The 26,011-nt window shown below is 40.1% G+C and overlaps 2 long non-coding RNA genes across 3 annotated transcripts in view; both read left to right on the forward strand.

Annotated features, from left to right (window-relative positions):
- The window catches only part of LOC118501060, a 30,494-nt gene extending 29,606 nt beyond the window's left edge, over positions 1–888 (forward strand). For both annotated transcript variants that reach the window (XR_004903629.1, XR_004903628.1), the window contains exon 3: positions 793–888. This is a non-coding gene — a long non-coding RNA (uncharacterized LOC118501060). The remainder of the gene's footprint in view (positions 1–792) is intronic.
- Positions 889–20,208: 19,320 nt separating this feature from the next.
- Positions 20,209–24,257, forward strand: LOC118501061. The gene is made up of 2 exons (XR_004903630.1): positions 20,209–20,383; positions 22,693–24,257. It is a non-coding gene; the product is annotated as an uncharacterized LOC118501061 (long non-coding RNA).
- The last annotated feature ends 1,754 nt before the right edge of the window (positions 24,258–26,011 follow it).

A 26,011-nucleotide genomic window follows, 5' to 3' on the forward strand; every position in this document is an offset into this window, starting at 1 on the left:
GAACTGAATGGTAGTTTAGAGTGTGATTTCCATTTTCACACTCTTTAAACTTTTTAAAGATTTAAACATTTTCACACTTTTTAAACTTTTTAATTAGTTTGATGTCTCTTTTTGGAAATAGATCACTTTCATTATATGTGCTGAAATGTTTTCTGAGTAGTAGGCTTATTGACACAGGTACTTATTTTAAAGTTGGAAAAGCAAAGTTCCCAGTGATTAACTCCAGAGGGGAGAAGAGGAAACAGAAATACAAACACAAAAGAACAAATATTTTTGAGTTAGCAACTCTGTAATGAGAGTGGTAGAATCGGGTAAACAAACATTTTAATAAAGGATGTCTCAACAAAATTTAATCTAGTAATTTAATGATAATTCATGGAAATTAATGGATTCAAGAGTGAAGAAATTTCTACAATTATAGCACGAAAGGATGAATAGAATTTTGTTAGAGGAGCTGCTGTTGTTTTTGAAATGAAGAGTTCAGAATCAAGCTGTAAATTAGGACAATAACAATTGCCTGGTAAACAGAATCCAATATATGTAAATTACCCTTGCTATAGGTAGAAAATGTGTTTGATTTGATTTCCACGAGCCATCTCAAGAACCTCTACCAATAAAGTGAGTTACATCTTTGGGCTCAGCTTTCATTATCTGAATAACATTCCTGGGCCAGGTAATAATTTTCACCTGGGGCTGGAACCATTTGCATTAGAAATTAATCTATTTCTAAATGTTACATTGATTTTATGTGATCTTTATCTTCCATTGAACTTTGTTTTTCTTTTCAATAAGTTGAGGTTGCCAGAAGATGAGTGCTGAGAATGTGATATTGGAGCTCATGCAATTGGAAATCTGAACTTTGGACCCAGGACTTTGCCAGGAGCCAGGCAAATGGACAATCTGAGGGCAGGAACAAGGGTGTGGTGGGGGACTGGGGTTGGGAGGCTGGATCTACAATAGAGAGGAATTAAGCATTCATTGACTTAAAAAAAAATCGAACAAACATAAAGTACAATTCTGTAGTTCTGAATTTCAATTTAGCCCACGTTCAGAAATGTAAATGATAAACCAAGAGGGGCCTAGATTAGTGATTCTCCACCCCAAAGGGTTAAAGGGCTTTGAAGTTTCTAAATAGATTTGCTTCAAGAGGTAGTCTAGAGATTCTTTTCCTTTTGCTTGACTCATTTCCTTCTTGATAAGATTCTGTTTTCCTTTTTCTTCCTCTTCACTCTGTTACTTAACGTAGCCCCAAAATATGGTGTAGCCCACCCGAACCACTGCTTTCAGCGAATATATTCATCATGAGATAATTGAAGATTCGGGGGCATATGTGCTACATCTGTTACTGTTAATTCTTTGCTTCCTACCCCACTTCTGGTACAATAAGCTTCCATATCTGGCATCAGATTTTCTTGCTACCATTCTGACACTGAAACATCGACCTGCCTCGTTCTCTTTGAACCAACCTTCAGCCACAATGCACTCTTTTTATTTTTCATTGTTGTTCCCGTACAGTCATCTCACAATGCAGTCTTAAAACAATACATGCTATATTTACTTTTTGTTCTTGACCTTTGGTTTAGTAATGAGGAGTCTTGGAAGAAAATGAACCTCTTTTTACTCTGTCAAGCATGAGGCAATAGACTGAATGTTTGTGTCCTCCCAAATCCGTATGTTGAAACCTCATTCCCAGTATGCTAGTCTTTACAGGTGGGGCCTTTGGAAGGTGGTTAGGTCATGGGGGTGGAACTGTCATGACCACATCATTATGGAGCCCTTACAAAAGAGCTCCCAGAGAGCTCTCTTGCCCTTTTGTCCATGTGAAGACACAGCAAGAGGACTGACATCTACGAACCAGGCAGTGGGCTCTCATCAGACATTTAATGTATTGGTACCTTGATCTTGGACTTCCTGACTTCCAGAACTGTGAGGAATAAGTTTCTGTTGTTTATAATCTTCCTAGTCTATGGTATTCTGTTGTAGCAGCCCAAGTGGACTAAGAGATATGGTGACTTTGTCTGGGTGTCTCTAGGGTGTAGTGAATCAGGACCTTTCTTATTACTTTCTTTTCCTCACTACCCATCCATTTCCTCACCTGTCAGAGAGGGATCTTTGCTGCGTGGAAGTCACATATAAATGGGGAGCTGCACCAGCTGATTCCAGATCTCACGCTTTTACACCCTAAAGCTAGGATTTGGCTCCTTACAATCCCCCCTCTTCTGAAGTTCTATGTGATTCCATCTATATTAAAATGCTGATTGGAAGTTATAATGCAGGGTGAATTTACTGTGAACCTTGATGGATTTTGAATCTTTTCCAAATAGTCAACCAGGCCTCACTGGCCACCTTCATTTTTTTTTCACTTTTCAAATGAAGAAAATGCAGTAGGTAATTAAGGATAAATTCCTTATGTAGGCCAATCCGGGAAGCCTGTGACACTGCCAATAGGAGACCAGGAATCTCTCCACCAGGAAATTCTACAGAAATGCTTCTCTGCCCAGTTATCTCTTCAATGCCCATCCCCATAATTTTTATTTGCATTAATATCTACTGTCTTTCACCTTCATTTCAGATGAGGAAATTAAAACCCTAGTAAACTTTAAATAATTCAAGAGCAGGACTCACAAAGCAAATTAGAGTTCAATTTTTATCTGCTCACACATTTTTTTTTCTAACAGTTTTCACCTGCTGCCCTCCTGTTACAAAGCTGGTTAACACAGAAAAATGAGGATTGTGGCAGATTCTGGTCTCTTTAGTGCCATATATGTTCTTCATATTAATGCTTTTAATCATCTGATCACTGTCAAATCGATTTAAGCCCTGGTGAGCTCAGCAAATCCTGAAATGCCTGTATCAAGCACTACTGCATGCAATGCAGTGTATTAGGTTCTGTTTGGGGAAAATGAGAGAAAAAGTTATAGCCCCTGACATACAGTATCTTATAATCTAGTCAGGAAACCAAATGTACAGAAAATGATCTTTAGAAACTGTATATGACAACATTTTCCTTTTTTCTGATCAGCAAGATGAAACTGTTTTCTTTTCTAAAGGTCTTACCTTTTCCACAGCATTTCTATTACATTCAGAAACTCTCTTAATATGACCCCTCAAAATAAGCTCTATTTTGTTCTCAAAGTAGAGTCAGACAAGAATCTATTTCTCCCACATTCCTTGGCATATGTGTGCAGTCCATTTAGCAACTTCTTTGTGTTCCTCTTACATGTCACAATCTTTCTGGAGGTAGAAATTACGTTTTCACTGGTAGACATTCTGGGCCATCTTGAGTTGGCTGGATTCCGGAGGCTAGTCTCACAGCTGGGACTCAAACACGCCCCTTCTCTGGCTGCTTCTCTGTGAGGGAGGTGGAGGTTCTTTTCTCCTCCCTTGGCTGCTTCCTCCTGTTCCTCCTGGTGGGTCGGGCCTGCCCAGAGTGAGGACATTCCACGGGACAGCTGTGCAGAGCATGGTCAGCTGCTCAAGTTGGGACTCTGCCTTTTGGGAAGTTGTTCTTTTCAGAGGCCAGAGAGGCAAGAGGAGTCAGTGGGCAGGAGACCTGGCCCACTCTCCCTCCTCCCATGCTTGGGCCACTTTTGACTCTCCCCTTTCTGGTGAGTGAAAAAAGATAGCCCTATTGGCTGCCTCAGTCTGGGGCTTCCTTCGTGTGTGTGCCGATGTGCGGCAGCAGCCAAGATGGTGCTGCACTTGGTAGGGGACACTCACTCAATTTTGCTGCTGCTTCTCTCCGCCTGGTGTGTCTTTCCTCTTTGAAGGATATGTTAGCCCTGGCTGGTGTAGGTCAGTGGATTGGGAGCATGGATTGGGCTGCGAACCAAAGGGCCACAGGTTTGGTTCCCAGTCAGGGCACATGCCTGGGTTGCTGGCCAGGTCCCCAGTGGGGGCCACGTGGGAGGCAACAGCACACTGATGTTTCTTTCCCTCTCTTTCTCCCTCCCTCCCCCTCTCTCTAAAAATAAATTTAAAAATCTTTTTAAAAATGAAGTATATGTTAAAAGAGAAGAAAACTAAAAGAGGGAGTGAGAAATGAAAAGAAAAAAAATAAGAGAGATAGGGAAGGGAGAAGGGAAAGAAGAATTAAAAAATTAATTTTTGTTTTTAAATTTAATTGACATCTTATTATGTCTCTTTCCCCCACCAAACCTGATGTGCCCTCTCTGATTCAGCAGGTCAAGGGTGGGGCCTGGGATTCTGCATTTCTAAGCTCCTGGGTGAAGTTAATGCTGTTGGTCTTCAGGCCATACTCTGAGTAATCAGATACTGTACCCATTTCTTAATCGCTCTTCTTATAACAATATCTGACACTCGTATAACATATATGCCTGACACTATTTTAAGTGCTTTGCATGTATCAACTCATTTAGCCCTCACAATGCCCTATGTGATGGGTACTACTATTAGCCCACTTCACAGTTGGGGAACCAAGACAAGGGTAATTAGTTCACCAAATATCACATAGTAAGTGGAAGAGGCAGGATTCAAACTCAATCTGGCTCTAGAGTCTGTGTGTTTAGTCCCATTCCTATTCCAGAAATTTACAAACTTATCACCCTCTTCTGGACATACTTTCACTTTTCAATATTTCCCCCTTAAAGTGGGAACCCAGCTTGAAAATAATGTTCCAGGCATGTGACTGACCAGCCTGTGAGGATCGCTGTGCTATTAATTCACCATTGTTTTAGCCACACTGTCAACTTGTGCCTTCTATAAATTTGATAACTACAGCCAGTTCTCAAGATTAGCTGTAGGATCCCAAGACAGCTGTGGTTCGGGCTTTTTTTTTTTTTTTGACAAGTAGAGGCAGCAAAGGGCAGCTGAGGTTAACAGTTCTAGCTGATCACTGAGGCAGCAAGGGAAACAGCTCCAAGATAAACACAGTGTTCATTGTGTAGTGTGAGGGGAGAGATCAGGCTGGGGGAGCTGAGCCAGGCAGGGGTGAGGAGTGAAACAGGATGCTGTGTGCTTGAGAAAGTTGGTGGCTGATTAGGGCAAAAAAGAAAGTGGAGAGGCTGAAGCAAGCTGGACACTTATAAAAGAGCGAAGTCTGGATCAAGGAAGCCAGAGATTCATTTATTCATTCATTCATTCATTCAATAAATGTTAATTGCCAACCCACTAAGTTCCAGGCAGCATGCTACATGCTGGTGATACAGCGATCAATAACACAGACCTGGCCCCTGCCCTCAGGCAAATTCTGATTCTTCTGGGGAGACTAAACCAAACCAAACAAGGTATCAGGCAACTAAATTGGTGCAGCCTGTAATGACTATTGTGAAAGAAACGAGGGTCCGAGACAGTGAAAGCAACGGGCACTCTACTTTAGGTTGGGTGGTCAAGGAAGACTTTCAGCTGAGACCTAAAATTGGAGAAGTTAGGCATATGGGGACAGCATTCTAGGCAAGAACCAGCGGTGCCAAAACCCAAGATTGGGAGAGAATTTGTCATGGAAGGAGAGCGTGGCAGGATCTTGGGAATCCAGCCATCCACTGGGAATAGGTTCAAATTGACATAAAGATTAAAGTTGTGAATAACTGATATGAAACAAACTCAGTTGGCTTTGACAGGTCATTCATTTCTCATCTGGAATATTATGTTGAATTCTTTTTCTTAAAAGTATATTTTATTGATTATGCTATTACAGTTGTCCCATTTTTTTCTCACCTTTATTCCCCTCCATCCTGCAACCCCACTCCCGCCAGGATTCCCCCACCTTAGATCATGTCCTTGGGTCATAAATATGAGTTGTTTGGCTTCTCTGTTTCCTATACTATTCTCAACCTCCCCTGTCTATTTTGCACCTACCATTTATGCTTTTTATACCCTGTGACTTTTCCCCCATTCGTATCCCTCCCCTTCCCCACTGATAACCCTCCATACAATCTCCATTTCTGTGATTCTGTTCCTTTTCTAGTTGTTTGCTTAGTCTGTTTTTGTTTTTTTTTTGTTCAGTTGTTGATAGCTGTGAGTTTGTTATCATTTTACTGTTCATAATTGTGATCTTCTTTTTCTTAGATATGTCCCTTTAACATTTCATATAATAAGGGCTTGGTGATGTTGAACTCCTTTAACTTGACCTTATCTGGGAAGCGCTTTATCTACCCTTCCATTCTAAATGATAGCTTTGCTGGATGGAGTAATCTTGGATGTAGGTACTTGCTTTTTGTGACTTTGAACACTTCTTGTCAGCCCCTTCTTGCCTGCAAGGTTTCTTTTGAGAAATCAGCTGCTAGTCTAATGGGTACTCCTTCATAGGTAACTGTCTCCTTTTGCTGCTTTTCAGATTCTCTCCTTATCTTTGATTTTGGGTAATTTAATTATGATGTGCCTTGGTGTGTTCTTCCTTGGGTCCAACTTTTTTGGGACTCTGAGCTTCCTGGACTTCCTGGAATCTATTTCCTTTGTCAGATTGGGGAAGTTCTCCTTCATTATTTTGTCAAATAAGTTTTCAATTTCTTGCTCTTCCTCTTCTCCTCCTGACACCCCTATGATTTGGATGTAGAACGTTTAAAGTTACAGAGGTTCCTAAGCCTCTTCTCATTTTTAAAAAATTCTTGTTTTTTCATTCTGTTTCAGCTGAATATTTATTTGTTCCTTCTGCTTCAAACTGTTGATTTGAGTCCTGGTTTCCTCCCCTTCACTGTTGGTTCCCTGTATATTTTGCTTTATTTCACTTTGTGTAGTCTTCATTTCTTCCTTCATTTTGCAACTGAGTTAAATCATTTCTGTGAGCATCCTGACTACCAGTGTTTTGAACTCTGCATCTGATAGGTTGTCTATCTCCTTGTCGCTTAATTCTTTTTCTGGAGTTTTGATCAGTCCTTTCATTTAGGCCATATTTCTTTGTCTTGGAGCACCTGTTACGTCGTAAGAGGCATAGCGTCAGGTATTCACCAGGGCGGGGCAACCCACTCTGCTGTGTTGTGGAGCTGTATGTTGGGGAGGGGTCCCAGAAGGAACAATGCTACTTACTTGCCTTTTGCCCCTCTTTCAGTCACTTCTCCCACTACCCACAAGTGAATTGGGACCTTCTCATGCTGACTCCTGAGTAGGTGAGTTTTTGTACATTCTAGGATCCTGTGGATCTCTCCAATGAACTCTCCTGTGAGACTGGGAGTTTCTCCTGCCACTGCAGCAACCCCCACAGATTTTTATAGCCAAAGGTTTTGATGCTTTATTTCCCTGTGCTGGAATCCTAGGTTGCGTGGTCTGTCTCGCTCCCCAGTTGTTCCCCCAAGTTTATCCCCACGTGAATGTGGTACCTCTCGGTCCACTAGCCACCACCTTGCTCTCCATCCTCTTCCCCCTGGCTGCCTATCTCCACCCATCCTACCAGCCTGGATGAATATTTTTTCTTTAACTCCTTGGTTGTCAGATTTTCACACAGTTCAATTTTCTAGCTGTCCTGGTTTTTTTTGTTTTCAAATTTGTTGTCGTCCTTCTTTTGGTTGTGTGAGGAAGCAATAAGTATCTACCTACACCTTCACCTTGGCCAGAACTGAATTCTTGACATATCAGTGTCATGGCTTACAAGTGATTTTAGCTTCTGAAACTGGAAAATATTTTTAGGAAAGTTCTAATATCTTTTGTTTGGTCTCTTTTGGATTTAAAGATCCATCTCTGAGTTGCAGGGGTCTCACTGAGGTCCTACAGTCTTTACAAAGAAATCTTCACCTAGGTTATTATGGTAAAGGGAAAGGCCAAAAACAGAGCTTGGATCAGTGCTAGCACCCACATGCCAAGATGAAACAGAGCCACCATTGTGGAGAAGTCAAGGCACACTGTCCTTCAAATCTGGCAGCCTTGTTTTGGTGAACTGTTAGTGGTTCCTAATGATCAATCAACACATTTTTTAATGCTCCCCAATAATCTGTTAGGTGATTTTTGCAGAGTTTTCTGGAGAGAAAAATGTAGTAGTTCATCAATCTATAGTTTGCAGAGTCTAGCCTTTTCTACCCTTTTGAGAATCGGAACATCAGCCTTAGCCAATGCCCTCATCGGTTCTTACCTGGATTACTACTGTATTGCTGTCTTAGAACTGGTCCCCCCTGACTCTAGTCTCTCCCAGCTCCAATCCATGATTCACAGAACTTTCAGAGAGAGTCAGCTAAAACCCACGCATCTTATCTCTATCCTTGACTTAAATAGTTCCTCATTACTATTAGTATCAAGGATTCCTCATTACTATTAAAAAAATTGAAACCCTCTTTTTTGGCATTCAGTACCTTTCATGATGTGATCTGTGCCTAAATTGCCACTCTCATTTCCTGCCACATTCCCTATACTGGACTATAGCCATATCAAGCTCTTTGCTCTTTACCAAAATAACCATGTTCTCATATCACTTCTCTGACTTTTTATGTGGTGTTCCTCTTCTTCCTTCATTGAATTCCTGTACATCCTTTAGAAGTTAGTTTAAACATTACTTTCTTTGGGAAGCCTTCCTTGATTTCTCTAGTCAGGGTTAAGAGTTCTTACCTGACAGGTAATACATTGTATATTGCCTTTATTATAATAGTTAATGTCTACCTCTGTCTTCCTTACGAATCTTTGAGTTTATTCAAAGATTTTATTTATTTATTTTTAGAAAGAAAGGAAGGGAGGGAGAAACAGAGGGAGAGAAATATCAATATGTTGCCTCTCACACACCTCCAACTGTGGACTTGGCCTGCAGCCCAGGCATGTGCTCTGACTGGGAATTGAACCAACAACCTTTTGGTTCACAGGTCAGCCCTCAATCCACTGAGCCATACCAGCCAGGGAAAAACCTTTAGTTTTTTAGGGCTGGGACTATATTCTCCAGTGTTTAATAGTGCCCTGTACATGATAGCTTCAGGAAGGTTTAAAGAAAGACTGTGTTTGCACCTTCCACTTTCTGGCTTTACTCTAGTTTCCTGTGATTTCTTGCAGATTACAAAGAGCCCATGTTAATTTTCACATCATATATATTATTATTCACCTCCATCTCCTCTTTTTAGGGAATGGGAGAAATGATTTGCTTAAACTTATGTCTGGAAACATATTTCCACCTTATTTATCAGACTTGTGAAAGTCTAATGAAAATTTTTTATTACCCATGGTTTAATCTAAGTGCTCATATCTTGCTATGATTTAAGACATTACATTATAAACTTTTAGATTTAGAAAGAACTTTACAATGATCAGATTCAATATTTCACTTCACAGACAAGGACATGAAGGTTCAGGGAGAGGTTAAGTGAACACTGTAAAATCACCCTCCTCATTGGTGGCAGAGTTAGCCTTAGGAGCTGGTCTTTACTCTCCCAGCCCTGAGTCCTTTTCCATACATGTGGCCTCTCTTTAGATTGCCATCCTATGTTGGTGTCAGAGACCCCAAAATTATTTGACTTTGGTTACTTTATTTGCCAAACTGAGTTTTTAAATTTTGCACCCGGAAGTAACAATTTAGTTATTAACAGATGAGCACATCTTTCATTTTATGATAGAATATTTCAAACATACAGAAAACTATGGAGAATAATAACAAAAAAATTATGTACCTACTACCCAGCTCAGTCATATAATAAACTTTTATCATATTTACCTCAATCTTCTCTTTCTTCCCCTTCTCTTTTCCCTCTGTCCCTCCCTCCTTTCCTTTCTCTTCCTTCTCTTCCTCCCAAATTAAAATCTTATATATGTAGTAAAATCCCTATAACCAACCTGTCCCTTTCCTTTCCTGCTATCTGCAGAAGTACACACCTACCCTAAATTTCTAGTTTTAAATTTTGTGCATTTTTATACTTATATATGAATCCATACATAACACATAGTGTTGATTTGCCTGTTTTTCATCTGTATTAAATGATGTATTCTACACTTTCAAGTTCTCTCTTGATGTGTATTGATACGTATCTTCTAGTTCATTTAAACTGCTGTATGGTATTCCATTATACAAAAAGACCATGATGTATCCATTCTCTTGCTGATGGATATTTATAAATTGTTCCCATTATTTTTCTCTTACAAACAATGCAGGAATAAACATTCCTGTACATGTCTCCTTGTGAGAGTTGTATACCTAGGCGTGGTATCACTGCATTGCATCATAAGTCTTTTGGAAAGAATTTTCACGTTGATGTTGAAACAATCTGACTAGTTACTTAGAAAAAAAGGAAGTCAAGTGCTGGAAGAAATAAAATGTGAGGAATAGGAAATAACATAGTATGGAAGAGTAGATGAACTAGATATAGATTTTTTTAAAAGAATCATTCATCTTTGACAAAAAAAGTAGACTGAAATTCAAGTAAATCAAACAACCATTGAAAGCCACAGATTTTCATCGGCATTTAACCTACTACCCTTTGTGTCACCGCTGCTATGAAACTTTCTAGAACTTTCCTTTTTTATTTTGTGAAAATTGACTACTTCCGCCTTTGGACCTCCATTCTATCTACCTCTACTGTGTGATATATGGCACATTATATTTACTGTGGTTTATTTACATGTCCCCCTTAATTGGCTGAATGTTGTTTGAAGGTGGAGTTCGTGTCTTGTTTGCATCTCTAGGGCGTGGTACACAGTAGGTAGTAATTATAATCTGAGGAATGAATGAAAGGTCCAAATGGTGGGAGGTCTTTTGGACTTAGAGTGGTTTTCTGGTGACAGAATACTTTAGTGAGAATTAGCTTGAAGTATGGAAAAAGGTTTTATCTGTTTTGTCTTCAGTTGGACCTACAAAAAGAAGTTTCATGTAAAAGCTGATAAAAATGACTAAGGAAGCAGGAAAATCACTTGGAATTTTACTGTGAACACTCACAATGGCTGATCAGTAAGTATCAGCAGACAGTTAACTTTAGGAAAACTTTAATTTTCAAAATTGCCAAGAAATCACCTGTATAATACCTTCTATTCTCATTTAGGGATTTAATTCTTAATCAACTATTAGGATTTTCAAAACTCTTAATTTTTATAATCCAGGATACTGGAATTTTGTCTTGTTAGGACTGCTGATTAAATAAAACAATTCTTCTAATGCTCTTAGCACAATGTTTGGCAAATAGTACTGAATAAACATTAGTTTTGTGATTATTAGCTGTTTCCATACTTAGATTCCTCTCATTTTATACAATGTGTTTCTTGGTATATATTTAGAGCAGTACGCTAGTAAAGCTGCTAGCTCAGGAAAAGGAAGGCATCTAAAAGTTCAGACCTTAATTTAAGAAAGCTTACAATTTTTTCAATAAAATTTTAAAAAGGAAAAAAGAACTATAATAGTATCCTCACCAATGCAGCAAAACACACACATGCGCACACGTCATAATACATATAAATAGTAGAAAGGAAGACAATAAATTGTTATTTGCTACAAACACATATCTTCACAGACAATCCAAGAGAGTCTACAGACAAAACTAATTAGAGAGTGTGGTAAGGTTGCTGCATATAAAATTAACATACAAAAAGTAATGCAGAGGAACAATAACAAGTTAGAAAATGTAAAAAAAATACTCTCTGCAAAAGAAAGTATAAGTTAAAACAGCTTAGACAAAAATGGATGATAGTTTGGTATTAGCTCAGACTAATGTAATAGAACGGTGGTATCAGAAATATGTGCAAATGTATGTGACCCTTATGTGAACGAGGTGATATTAGTGGGGAAATGTACTTTTGAAAAGGATGTTAGGATAAATGACTTTCCATATGGGAAAAAAGAAATTAGCTTCCCAATCTCATTCCATACATAAAGTTAAAATCCAGGTTAGATTATTTAAGACTTAAATATAGTGAGATAAAACTTAAAAACTAAAAAAAAAAAATAAGATAAGATAAAAATGCAGACCTTAAAATTAATAATGGAAAGTCCTTGAATATTTTGTCATTAAGTAAAAATAAAGGTATTATATACCATACATATATTTTTCAGAATGTAGAAAAGGCATTAGAATATTATAAGAATGCTTACTCTTATCACATGAATTGCTTATTATGGGTAATATGTCACATGTATCAAAGAAGGTACTGGCCAGTTTCATTTCCCTTAAACACCTTTTCGGTGGTAAGTTTGAGGCAGCTGTGGTTTACCGAAGAAAATATGAACCAGTGAGATCCACCGTACCAGTATGTGTTTACATTGTGACGCATGGTGCTTATCAGGCTTTAATCATACGGGAAGAAGTAATATGACTCAGACTTTACTGTTTAATATTCCATCATTTGTTATCCAAGTTTGTTTTAGTCTGTGGGAAGGTTCCTTTTTGATTACCGTATTAGTCCTGATTTCTGCAATTTATCTTCATTTGCCATTTTGAGGTGGCTATGAAAAGTCTGACAAGCTTCTTATTCCCCAAATCTGTGCCTATAAGCCTCATTGAGTCGCAGTCATACTAAATACATTTTGAAACCACATCAGCACTCTCAGATCAGCAAGTCACTTTTTAAAGAATGATTGTGTTGATGTTAGATGCCATTTTAAATACATGAAAGAGAGCAGTTTCCAAGTCGTTTGCAGGCAATAGTAAACTGGAGCATTTAATTAAATGAAGGTCCTAATTTTTAGTATGCAGTCACTGGATATTTGAAGAAATAACTAGCTGTACATGAGTTCTATCTGTATAAAAGTAATGTTTTAAATCCAATCATCCCTATTTCAAAATACAGTTCTAGTTCCTGGGAAAAATGAAACGAAGCGGCCTTGTCTCTGTAGTTAAAGCAAATGAGAGGGTTGTAGCAATAAACTGACCTATAGACAAAGGGTGAAAAGGCTTTGAAGCCTGTTTGTATTGTTTTTTTTTCCTGAACTAATCAGATAAGTTACTCAACTAATTTTGTTTAGTCATTTCTTCATTCTAGAATTTCTTCCACTCAAATAAACAATATGAATGTGTATAATTAGGATGAAAAGAAACCCCTCTAAGAAACATCTGGATAACACCTTGAATAAGCTTTCTCATGTAGGTCTCAGAAATTTAGTGGAAGAGAAACCAATCAAACATAGTAACAACAACTTTAAGTGCCATTTATTGAGCAGCCGCTATGTGACAATACTTTAACACATTTTAATCCATACAGCAAATTTATTGGATGAATGCTATTATTTGAATTTTAGACATGAGGAAATTGTTATCCAGATTGATTAAGTAACTTGCTCAAGTTTACACAGCTGGTAAGCGTGCGGCTGATATTAAAATCCTAGCACATCTGGCAGTAGTGCCCGAGAACCCTTATTCTTTCCTCTACAAAACACAGTTGATGCAGAGTGGAATCACTTTATGATCCTTTTGACAGTTGCTTTTTCAGAAAAGCTGTAAGACATGGATTAAATGGTGATTAAAATATATCCAAAAAGAACGCAATTGCATTTTCCTTAATAGTTCCTTTTTCTTTCATCTGGTTTTCTCTTTTTCCACTTGAGATATTTACAGAATTATATCATTAACCCTCTCTTTTCCTTTCTCCTCACTCCTCCACTGCTCCCACACACCATTATCAGTAAAAATTTCCTTTCGAATTATATAACCAAGCTTATAACTAACGTAGATAATCATCATCATGTAACAAATTATTAACCTAAATGATGGCCACATTTTTGCCAAGATTCCCCAGTTCTGAAGTTAGTTGCCAATAAAACATATTTCTCCATGGTCTGGTGAGATTAATACCAAATTACCCACAGGATGAACTACAATTACTGCCGATCCTGGTGCCCAGTCCATCCAGATGTTCACTGAAATTCCCAGTGACTTAGGTCAGCCAGAATGGGCCCCCAAAATCTGCATTGCACCTCATCTATTGATGAGCCAGACTACGAATTCTGTGAACACAACCAACAGAAAGATTTAGGTGGTAACCCAAACAGGAATTTGCAGAGAAGACTCAGATGCACAGTAGCTACAGATACTACACTAGTGACCACAATATGGACCGGTTTCTAAGTGTCAGACACAGTGCCAAGAGCTTGTACGTGCATTGATTCATTTACTCTTCTTAGGTTATACAGTCATCAATAACATGGACTCAGACCCAGGCTTGGGTCCTTGGGCAAACAATGGAAACAGTGTTTCAGTTTCTACATCTATGAAATGGGGATAATACTACTTCACAGACTTGAGGCGAGAAATGAATTAGTTAAATTACACAAAGCCTTTAGAAAAGTACTGAAGGCTTCACTGCTGTCTCCATACAGAGACAACACTCACTGTACTCAATATATGTTGGCTCAATGCATTAATTCTTTTAATGGCCCTAGGGGGTAGGTATAATTATGACCATCATCTACTGTTCAGGATATTGTAGCTTAGAAGTGGCATATGGCAGGGCCAGGCTTTGGAAATTAGGTCTGTTTGACATAAAAACCCGTGCCCCTATCACTGTGCTGCCCTCCCTCTCAGGACAAGACACAGAGTGGGGACCTATGTCACTATAAGAACCTATGGTGTCAGTTGCAAGGCCTCTTGCTGCCATGTGATACCTGTCTCTTCTCACCACTGCCCCCACCCCCGCCAGATGACTTCCTTGGTGGTGAATCCTTGCTGACGGGGAGTGCAAGAATTCTGGGGCTTCATCCATCCAATTAGAAATGTGAATGTGCAAACCATCTTAGTGAAGCCTTACCCATGGTCATGTGACTCCTGTGGGGGTGACAGAAGTGTGCAAATGAAGAACAGGAGGCAGGAAACCTTCACACACCTCTAACCTTTCCTGCCTGTTAGAACAGTCACATCCCCAGGCCCAGATCAGCTGCAGAAATCCATATCTACTCAGAGCCTCAAAGAAAACCACACCAACTGGGTCTTCTTATCTGTCGGATGGTAATTAGAATTATTGAGCTTCTACTGTATATCTTCTCAAGAATCTTATACATTAGGTGCAATTATCCCATTTAAGAAATAAAGAAATTAAAGCTCAGAGGAATTTAGGTAAATTACCCAAGGTTGTTATACAGCTTGTAAATGGACAACAGGATTAAAACATTGGTCTGTATCTTAATCTAAAAGCCACATTCCCTTTGCTCTTCAGGGAGTATTCCTTTGGCTTGGAGATATGACAAAAATCATCATTCAAAATTTTTTGCTGTTATCTTTTGATCTCACTTTTTTTTTTTTTTTTGCTAATTTTATCCAAGAGCAAGAACATGGAATTCTTGGACTAATAGTTGAAATTAAATGTCTTAATTTAAGATATTTCATTACTGGATTATCCATGGATTAGTTCTCCATACTGTCTCTTTCTTCCTTAACCTTATATATCTGACTTGTATATTTGTCAAATCACATATTTGACTATTAGAATCTTTTTAGGGGATCTTGAACACACTCAGTTGTGTGCAAGTGCTAGTTAAAATTGTTACAGGCAACATTTGTGTTCTCATAGCTTTGCAATAGAGGGAAGGAAGTAACTTTTGGGCTCATGAAAATGCACACTGCAAAGATTCTCTTAAAATTCTCTGCAAAGTGTAGATAATTTCACAAGCGAGATAATTTATCAATACAGTAGCAACATTAGGAATGGTTGTTGGTTTTACTATTTCAAGCTCACAGCAAATTATCCATCTTTATACCACAGAGCCCATGGAAGCTCTTAGAGGACTCGAGCTGTCTCCCCCGTCACTCTTCAGTGCCACGGAAGGGACTGAAGCTTCAAGTCTAGTCTTTCACCTCCCAGTTCTGATTCTTCCTTTCCTGTAGGTAACGAGCATGTTGCCTCCAGTAGGTGTTTGTCCAATGCTTTAATACCACCTCATCCCTGTGATGATGAACAGATGTGTTCTGAAAATCCTCTATATGTAGAGCATCCTATGAGATCTAGCACCAGACAGCTTGTGGTCCAGGTCCTGGCACTTGTAGAATACACATAGTAGCATAAAAGGCAGGCACCACAACCACACTGAAACACAGGTGGTGACCTCATTCTTTAAAATGGAAATGGTTCTGCTTTCCTCTTCTTGCAAGGATGGCTGATCACCGTGTTGCTTTTATTTCCAGAAATATACATTATATACATTTCTTTTTTTTTTTAAAGATTTTATTTATTTATTTTTAGAGAGGGAAGGGAGGGAGATAGAGAGAGAGAGAGAGAGAGAGGGAGGGAGGGAGACATCAATGTGCGGTTGCTGGGGGTTCTGGCCTACAACCCAGGAATGTACCCTGGCTGGGAATCGAACCTGGGACACTTTGGTTCCCAGCCCGCACTCAATCCACTGAGCTACGCCAGCCAGGGCACATTATATACATTTCTAATAGTTTGTCTACAGGAAATACTGTTGAGTTGTAGAAGTAGTAACTGTATTTATTTATTTTTTCACTGGAGTCATAAAATGCTTGCATGCTCTAAAAACAGGAAGAAAAAAAATCTGGAAGACGTTATCTCACCCACAAAAAGTGATTTTTAGATGAAGGCTTCTCCTGAAAGAATAAAGGGCTGCTGGACTTAGCATTTGGCCCTCACTTTCATTAAACAGAGTTGTCATTTTAGACCCCTGCTTTCCCCGGAGACAGTGATTCCACCACGGGAAGCAATATGCAGAGGAAGTTATTGCAGGAAACTTTTTGTGTGAAATTGTGATTCCTGCCAGAGATGTCATATGTTTTAGTTAACTTTCTTCCTCGGGAACTAGGAAAATTTCCCAAGCCCCAGATACATACAGCTGGAATGCTATTCAGAAGTCAGCAGCGTGGGGCTGCACAGAGAGACTGAATTTTACACACTCCATTTGTTTCTGGAGATAAAGCCTCTATTCTATTTTCCTCAAGGTGAAAATCTAATTCACTTTGAAAATTGTAAAGCCTTATTCCATTGGAAGGAAATGATTATGATTTCTGTCACTGCTATTACTATTTATACCGCCATAAATTTACCTAAGGAAGGTGATAGTCTCCACTGGATTCCTTCCAGAGCTCCCTAGGGAATAAAACTGCACAGCTGATGGTGACTGGGTGTTCTGTTCTGCCTTTTCCTCCTCAGCCCTGCGGAGCTGTGAGCCACCCACCGCAATGCTGTTGATGGGCAACTCTGCACACACTCTCAGGAACTACAATACCATAAAGTACCCTTCAGAATTATCAAGGAGGAATAAAATTATGCACAACACAGTTTGAGAGCAATTTTTACCAGTGGTTTAGAGCCCTTCTACAGGGATGTGCTGAAGTTAGTTGGCACCTTCCAGCATGTGAGAGCTGACTGTTAAATACTAAGGAACGGCGCAAGCCAGATGTTAAACCTTCGAAACTGGGCCATGGTGGGAGTATTTGTATCACGGGAATTGGCATCTGCTAAAAACCAGGGCTTCTGAAATTTCCCTCCAGAAACTGGTTTATCAGCATGCTGTTGTCTCTGCCTTTGGGACTGCACAATCTAATAAATATTCATTAGCTAGGACTCCTGCTGGACAACAGTTTACTGATGAATCTTGCATAGGTTGACAAGCTACTTATAGTAGTTTCCTATGGCCGCTATACCAAAGCTGGTGGTTTAAAACAATCCAAATTTATTCTCTCACAGCATTGGAGGCCAGAAGTTCAACTGAGTATCCCTTGGTCAAAATCGAAGTGTTGGCAGGGCTGTGCCAGCTCCAGAGGCTCCAGGAAAGATTCTGTTCCTGAATCTTCTAGATTCTAGCAGCTGCTGGCATTCCTTGGCTTGTGGCTGCATCACTTCAGTCTTCAAGGCCAGCATCTTCAAATTTCTCTCAGCTCTATCTTCACATTGTCTTTTCCTGTGTGTGTGTGTGTGTGTGTGTGAGAGAGAGAGAGAAATCTTTCTCTTAAAAGAACACCTGTGACTGCATTTATGGCCCACCCAGAAAACCCAGGATAATCTCATCCATCTCAAGATCTTTAACTTAATCTTATCTACAAAGACTCTTTTCAAATAAGGTAACATTTAGCAGCTCCAGAGATCAGGACCACTTGAGCCTACCACAGTACTCACCTCAGCACCTCCTTAGGTACTTGGACATGCTGCACTTGTGTAAAATCCTTAAAAAACTAGTCTTCATGAAGAAGAGCAAAGTCTTAATGATAAGAATAGCAGCAGCTCTTCTTTACTGAGTACTTCCTATGTATTAAGCAGAGTGCTCAGCATATAGTCATCTCATTATTATTCCTTGCCTCATCAGGAAATGTATGCTCAAGTACTTTTTTTTGAGCACCAGAATCTAAGTCAATTCCTTATAATATGCATGACTTGTTTCTATCCAACCTCCACCTGAAGGCTTTCCCTGGGGCTGATCATAAAGCTACTTCAGCGGCTCCCATTTTATGGAGCCTGTTTTTCCTATCCTAGTCGCATAGTTTCCAACCCTGCCCCTTGGCTACTCTTAGTGAGCTTATCTCTAACATCAGGAGGATTAAAGGGACTGTGGAGAGTTTATCTGTCGGCCAAGAATGACCTCTGAGGTGTGCAGAGTCCGTGGCCCAGTGAGTAGAAGGGTCTGAGCCAAGGTCAGTTTCTGGATGAAACTGAAACTGGCAACAGCATCTCTCAAGAGATGGTTTGGAGAGGGCCATGAACCATGCCTGTGGGTTATAAGCCTGTAATTCTCTACCCTGTTGTCTTTGGATGGGAATTCTCTCCTGATCTGCCTGCCCAGCTCACTGTTTCTTTTCTACAACTTGTACCAGAGGAAGGGGGGAGACAGAAGCAATGTTTGGTGACTGCCCACTCTGTGTCAGGCCCTGTGCTGGGAGATTTGCTTACTGAGCTCAGCATGGTATAAAATCCAAGAATATTTTCTGTGTTATTCTTTATAACTCCAATTAATAAATTGCCAGAACCGTTTTAGATGTGATATAATAAGTTGATTGGGTTTGAGTAGCACATTTATATTTCTGTTAAAATGCAATTTTTAGCTGTGAATAAAAGCTGGTTGAATCTGGCCTGTTACAGTCAATGTTTTATGCAGGAATTTAGATCAGGTTTGTTTAGCTTTAGAAATGCTCTCTAGGCCCTGTGTGATTTTGTATGATAGCAGAAAACGGATTCCTAGAAATTGGACAAAGTTGACAGTAACAGGTCAAGAGCAGAGTTGAGGAAGGTGACTTCAGCTCCACTGTTCCAGCTGAAAGTTACCTAATCTCTACAGTCTCAGTTTCTTTGTCTACAAAATGATGATAATACTTCCTATCTTCCAAAGTTTTCAGAAGGATTGAATTGACAATGAATTAAGGCATATTAAAATACCTACTACATATTAACTACTCAGTAAGTGGTAGCCGTTGTGGTCAATGTTAGCAGTTCCAAATGACCAAATACACTAAAAGTTAGCTTTAGACAGAACACTGTCTTGCTCTAGTCATTTGAAAAAGTCAAGTAGTGCCTTCCATTTTCTCCTTTCCACAATGGCAATACAGATGTAAGCTCTGGAAAGGGTTCCCTGACCTTGCCAGATCCTGTCCTTTTTCTTCTGCAGAGCCGGTGAGCAAACTCCACCACCGTTAGAGTAACCATTGCTCGAACGACCTTTGCGCTGTTTACATGCTTATTTCCATACCTGAAGACCTTCATCTGCTTGAATCTTTACTAACGAGTATAATTCCTGGAACATGGAAGGGGCACTAAACATTCTCATTAAATTGAATTTAAATAAAGTTTTGGCTTTTTTAAATGGAAACAAAAAAGAACAGACTGAAAACTTATTCTAATCCAATCTCCTCTATGGGAAAGGAGATTGATGCCACTGCTATGCTTTTTTGACATTCTTTCCTAAACCTTGTTTACTTTGGCTTTTGTTTGGCTCTTGGGACAGAGAGAAACAATATTCAACTTTTCTGACTTTCAATGCCTTCCCCTGGCCCCCCCACCTTGAAAGACTAATTACTGGCATACTGGCTTTTGGTTTTTATTTCCTCATTTTGTGACTCAGACTAGGGAGAATTTGGGGTTAATTTACTGGGGAGTACCTTTAGCCTACTAGCAGCACTATAATGTAATATTTGAGAGCATTAAGTTAAATCCCTTATACGTAAAATCTTATTTAATCCTTTCTGCAGCTTCATGAACTAGACATTATTATTATGTCTACTTTACAGCTAAAGAAACTGAGGGACAGAGAGTAACTAGATCAGTGTCATGTAGGGCTGGGATTGAACCTGGGTCTGCAAGACTTTAAAGTCTAACTTTTGAACTCCGTGCTATACTACTTTTGGACTAACCTATTTTCTTAAGTTGAATTAGAGAAATGATTCTGAGAAAGAGAAAGTAATTCAACCTTTGCTAAATGCTGACTGAACATTGCCTTAGCTTGGGCTGCCATATCAAAACACCATCACTGGGTGGCTTAAACAGCAGACATTTATTTCTCACAAGTCTGGAGGCTGGGAAGTTCAAGATCAAGGTGCCAGCAAATTCATTTCCTACAGAGGACCCACTTCTTAGCCTCTCTGTGTATTCACATGGTCCTTCCTCAATGAATGTATGTGAAGAGAGAGTTATCTTTCTCTGTCTTCCTCTTCTTATAAGGGCACTAACCCCAAAACGAGGGCCCCACCCTTATGACCTCAACAAAACCAGTTACCTACCAAAGACCCTGTTTCCAAAATACTCTCTCATTGGAGGTTAGGGATTCAATATACAAATTTGTACTGGGACACGACATTCAGCCCATAACAAGTACTAATTAGTATCCTTGGTATGTGCCAGACTAAACCTTAGGGGAAAAAGAAAGAGAGGAAAAAAAGGAACAGCACTGCAGAGCCTGGGCTAGGGGTGAGGCATACCAGCGACCCAGGACATAGCATTCAAGGAGCCACCCCCCTCAGGCATCCACCCTGCACTTGAATGGCCCTACCACTCCATTAACCTGTGTGCCTTGCTTGTCTCAGCCCAGCTCTGTCTTATGTCCTTTGCTCTGGGGGAACTCAGTGTCTATCAGGGGCCCAGCATCAGTATGGGTCAGATCGGGAGAGAGAAACTGCACGGTGACTTAAGCAGGGGATGTTTAATACAAAGAATTATTAGCTGGCAGTCTATTGTTTAGAAATCCACGAGGATGTAGAAGCAGAGACTGTGACAAGTGAAGCCAAGGAGTTCTGACCTTCAGGACAAGAGCGAGGACTTTGTTTTTCCCTCTGGGCTGAGTGAGCATGACTTGCCCTATTTATTGGGCAACATTAGACTCTGCAGCATTTCCTTTCAGATCACCCCAGGCATTTACGCTATTTAAAAAATCCAAATAACATTTCAGTCAAACTAACATTCTGGGAGAGAAATGTTTTAATCTGTCTTTGCCCAGAACGGCCTTTAGATCTGACAGGGAGTGCAAACAGGCTGGGTGACGGTCGATATATTTGGATATTTATGGGAACCCAGAGGTTTTGGCAAAGGTACACATAAATCTCAAAAGAAGACTTAAACACAATTTCTCGTCACACAAACTGCACAGTAGAATTTGAATGCAGGTCAAAACACAACAGCTGTTTATCTTTCATTTAAACTACAACAACAGGATTGCTTAAACAAATTCCCCTCCTTTCCTGAACTTTCAAACTGTTTAATATTTGCATAATGATTAATCTCCAACTCCAGAGGAAATTCCCAAAGGAAACACACAACACAGAAGCATTTTAAACCCAACCCCATGGAAAAGAGCAAAGAGGGAGTGTGTCAAATCTTCAGTTTTGGAGCCTACTCCCTCAGGGGAATTCTAAATAATGGTGGTCATCCTGTTGAATATTAAACTGAGCACTGGATGGCTGGGAGAACACGATCCCAAACATCTGGACACTGTGTCCTCACTAGGCCAAAGGTACAGCTCCAGTTAAGGAATGCTGTTATGTCCCATATTAATAGTGAGGTGGATGTTGACTATTGCAAGAAAGCTTTTTTTTTTTAAAGATTTTATTTATTTATTTTTAGAGAGGGAAGGGAGGGAGAAAGAGAGAGAGAGAGAAACATCATTGTGTGGTTGCTGGGGGTCATGGCCTGCAACCCAGGCATGTACCCTGACTGGGAGTCGAACCTGTGACACTTTGGTTCTCAGCCCAAGCTCAATCCACTGAGCTACAACAGCCAGGGTGCAAGAAAGTTTTATTCTATGCTGTGAAAGAGGCTAAATCCTTATTCTTAGACCCTCGAATCCACCCCACTTTCTCATCCAAGGACAGCTCTAGATTTTCGTTTTCATACAGGGTCTTCAACCAGCTGCTTATTAACTGTGGTCCCAGGGGCCCTGAAAAAGCTTTTGGGTGGGGAAAGGGCAGCAGGCTTGAAGTGCACACCCAGGCTTTAGTATTTGACCTGCAACATCAAGGCATCTGGCTAGATCAACATTTTAGAATTATCTGAGGAACTTTAAAATAATACCCAACCCTGGAACCTACGCCACGCTAATGAAATCAGGATGTTTGGCAGGTGGGGCCAGAACATCAGTATTAAAAAAAAACATTCCCAAGAGATGCCAATGTACAGGGAGGTTTGAGAACCACTTGGAGCTTTAATATGCAGTGTTATGGATAGCTTTGTGATAAATATCCTATGGATAACTCTCATGCTTGTTTTAAACATTCTTTCTAATAGCAACTCTCATTGACAGTTAATTGTATGCAAACATGTATATGCGCTTGGTTGAAGACAAAATGATGTTACATAAAAATGAAAACAACTGTCTCAGGGCTCAAAGATAAAGGGATGTTTTCTTTAAAATTTCTAAAATATTACATTGTTTTCATAACCAAAAAACACTAATTAGCAAACATTCCCTTCCCACTCACCCTTTTTTTGCAGTTTGGGGCTTTGGACTGTTTTCAGAAGGCTGTTGAAGCTTGACCTCCGAACATGATAAAAGCATCTATGTCATTTGGTCAGAGCCGGGTTTCTCAAACAACTTCCTGTCTCTCTGCTCTGAAAGACTACTTCACAAAAGAAGCTGACAGTTCTCTGTGGGTACGGGCATCCGCACTGGGGAGGGCCTAACATAAAGGGGCCATTCAATGTGTATTCCATTACCATGGCTAACCATATCTCAGGACGCCGTCCTGAAATCCAGTACCAGTGCATGCTTCATGGATCATGCTCATCAACCATGGCCATCATAAATATTCATCTAAGGTCTCTCTTCCTTAGGGGGTTATTAACATGTCAAAGATATTTGTGAAGAAAATGAAAGTGATAAATTCTATCTGTATTTACTCTTATTTGAAAGCCTAATTTATTTTTAGAGTACTCCGATAAAATCCCTTAATAAGAGGAAAATTATTTTAGCCATAGTCTTCTGTTTTCAAGCTAATCATCTCACACGAACGAGTTTATTAATGTTTTGCTTGTGGAATGAACTAGCCAAAAGAAGGACCATATGACTAGTTTAATTCGGGGAAGGATAATATAAATCACTACTCTTAAAAGGTTGAGTCGACACTTTCTCTACTAATAGTGCTTGGAATTGTTTTTCTAATGAAAAGAGGTGGCAGAGATTCATTCCCGCTCCTACCTGCTCTCCCTGGGGATCGATAACCCATCCCAAAATTGTTGCATGGAGTTGGTACCTAGTCTGTGAATAGAATAGAGCAAAGGTTGGTAAACTTTTTCTTTAACAATAAATATTTTAGGCTCTGCTATTTAACTCTGGTGTTGTAGCACTGAGGCAGCCATAGGTAATATATAAATGAATGGATGTGTCTATGTTCCAAAAAAACCCTTTATTTGAAAAAACAGGCAGTAAGCTAGATTTGGCTCACAGGCCATAGTTTGCCCACTCCTGGAATAGAACACACGCAGTAGGGCATCAAGTCTGCTCTCAGGTTACACTGGATGGGTATAAGCCAGGCCTGGGAATTTTAACTAAACCTAAAGGAGCCAATGGGTATTGGTATTCTATAAGATCAAACAGGTCCACCATGGTAGGAAAAGTCATGAGAATGTGTTAAAAATAAGAGTGATAATAGCAATGGCTAATATTTACAGAGGATTTGCTATGTACCTTGTATTAAATACTTTACATGTAATCTTTATAATCCATGAGTTCATAATCATATTAAAGCAAAATTTACTGGTGACTTTTAGAGGATGCTATGGAAGGAAGCAAGTCATTACTTGGAAACTGGAAAATAAAGGTCATCAAGCATTTAATGGGTGTTTTCATAAAGGAAAGCTGGACACATGTTTGCGATGGTACTGAGATGCCTGTTGGAGGGCCCAGTGGAGGGCCCCATGGGACTGAGCGCCTGGTACCCTTTGCCATCATCGGTTCAGTCACATCCTCATATTGGTTTTCCTTCCTCTCATCTTTCACTCCCCATATCCTGCTGTCTTGTTCTCTGGGGTTCTCAAATAAATCACTGTGTACAGACTTCGATCTCAGGCTCTGCTTTGTGGGGGAACCATGGCTGGGATAGCATTCTAGTTCAAATTCTTAAGGGAGAATCTAACCCCACGTGTACATAGATTTGTTTTTTTGGTTATGATTCCACTACTGGTCCAACCTCTTGTGAAGACTGTCCCTTCCAGAGGTGTAGGTGGGAGTTATTAAAGCAGAATAGGCAAATGGATGGACATGTCCAGTCTGGAGCCTTGCTGCTAAGAGACACCTGCTGACCAGCAGCAGCACCTGAGAGCTTGTTAGAAATGGGGAGTCTCAGGCCCCAGCCAGAACTACTGAATGCAAATCTGCTTTTTAACAAGATTCCCCTGGTGATTTGCATGCACATTAAAGAAAAACTGTACTCTAGAGGGAGTGATGGTCATCCAGCTCAGGGACATTTTTATCAGAGAAAACATGTAGAGTTTCTCGTCAAGACGTATGCATAGGTAGACATGCCTCACCTCATTGCACAACCATAAGAAGGAACACAACTAACTTGAAAATGAAAAACAGCCAGAACTGCCAGATAATCACCCAGAAAAACACTTAGAACTGTACAGAAATCCAACAACCAAGGATTTAAAGAAGCTATACTCATCCAGACGGGAAGGAGGGACAGAGACAGGGAGTCAGGGTGGAGAGGGCTCACTGTGGCGGAGGCTAGCTGGAGGTGGAGAGGTGGCCAGGTGGCAGCAGTGATGGTAGGATGGTGGCTTTGGTAGAATGGGCAGCCCCACATACACCTGTGGTGGATAAAAATCAGTAGGACACCTTGTGAGTGAGCAATCCCAGCCCCAGGCCAGACAGTACAGTTCAGGGCTCCAGCACCAGAAAAAGAAAGCCCCATAATTTCTGGCTATAGACCCAGTGGGGGTTGGGGCAGCAGAAGACACTGACAGAGAGCCCGGAACCTACACAAACCCACTCACCCTGGGAACCACAACCACAACAGCAGCTAAAGGGGCTCCAGTTACACATGGGAAGTAGGTGAAGTGACTGGAAATGGGGCAAGGGCCAGGCAAACCCCCAGAAGTCAGCTAGCAGAGGCATTGTCCCCTCTTCAACCCCTCCCCCCCCCCATGAAGCTACAGTTGGCCCACCCTGGTAGATACCCAAGGTTCTGCCCCATATGACTTAACAGGTGCACTAAAACAGCTCTACCTAGTACATAGACACAGGGAGGCTGCCAAATTCAAGGAACAAAGAAATATGGTCCCAGTGAAGGAACAGAACAGAACTCCAGAAAAGGAAGTAAGCAATGCAGAGACAGTCAATCTATCAGGTGCAGAGTTCAAAACACTGGTGGTCAGAATGTTCAAAGATCTTACTGAATACAACAAAAACATAAGGGAAGAAATGAAGGCTCTACTAAGGGAAATAAAAAAAAGTCCACAGGAAACCAACAGTGAAGGAAAGGAAGCTGGGATTCAAATCAATGATTTGGAACATAAGGAAGAAATAAACATTCAACCAGAACAAAATGAAGAAACAAAAATTTTTTAAAAAATGAGGACAGTGTAGAAGACTCTGGGACATTTCCAAAAAGGCCAACATCTGAATCATAGGGATGCCAGAAGGAGAAGAGGAAGAGCAAGGAATTGAAAACTTATTTGAAAAAATAATAAAAGAAAACTTCCCCAATTTGGCAAAGGAAATAGACATATAAGTTCAGTAAGCACAGAGGATCCCAAACAAGTTGGACCCAAAGAGGTTTACACTAAGACACATCATAATTAAAATGTCAAA

Source organism: Phyllostomus discolor, chromosome 6, assembly GCF_004126475.2.
Source record: "Phyllostomus discolor isolate MPI-MPIP mPhyDis1 chromosome 6, mPhyDis1.pri.v3, whole genome shotgun sequence".
NCBI classification, from domain to species: Eukaryota; Metazoa; Chordata; class Mammalia; order Chiroptera; family Phyllostomidae; genus Phyllostomus; species Phyllostomus discolor.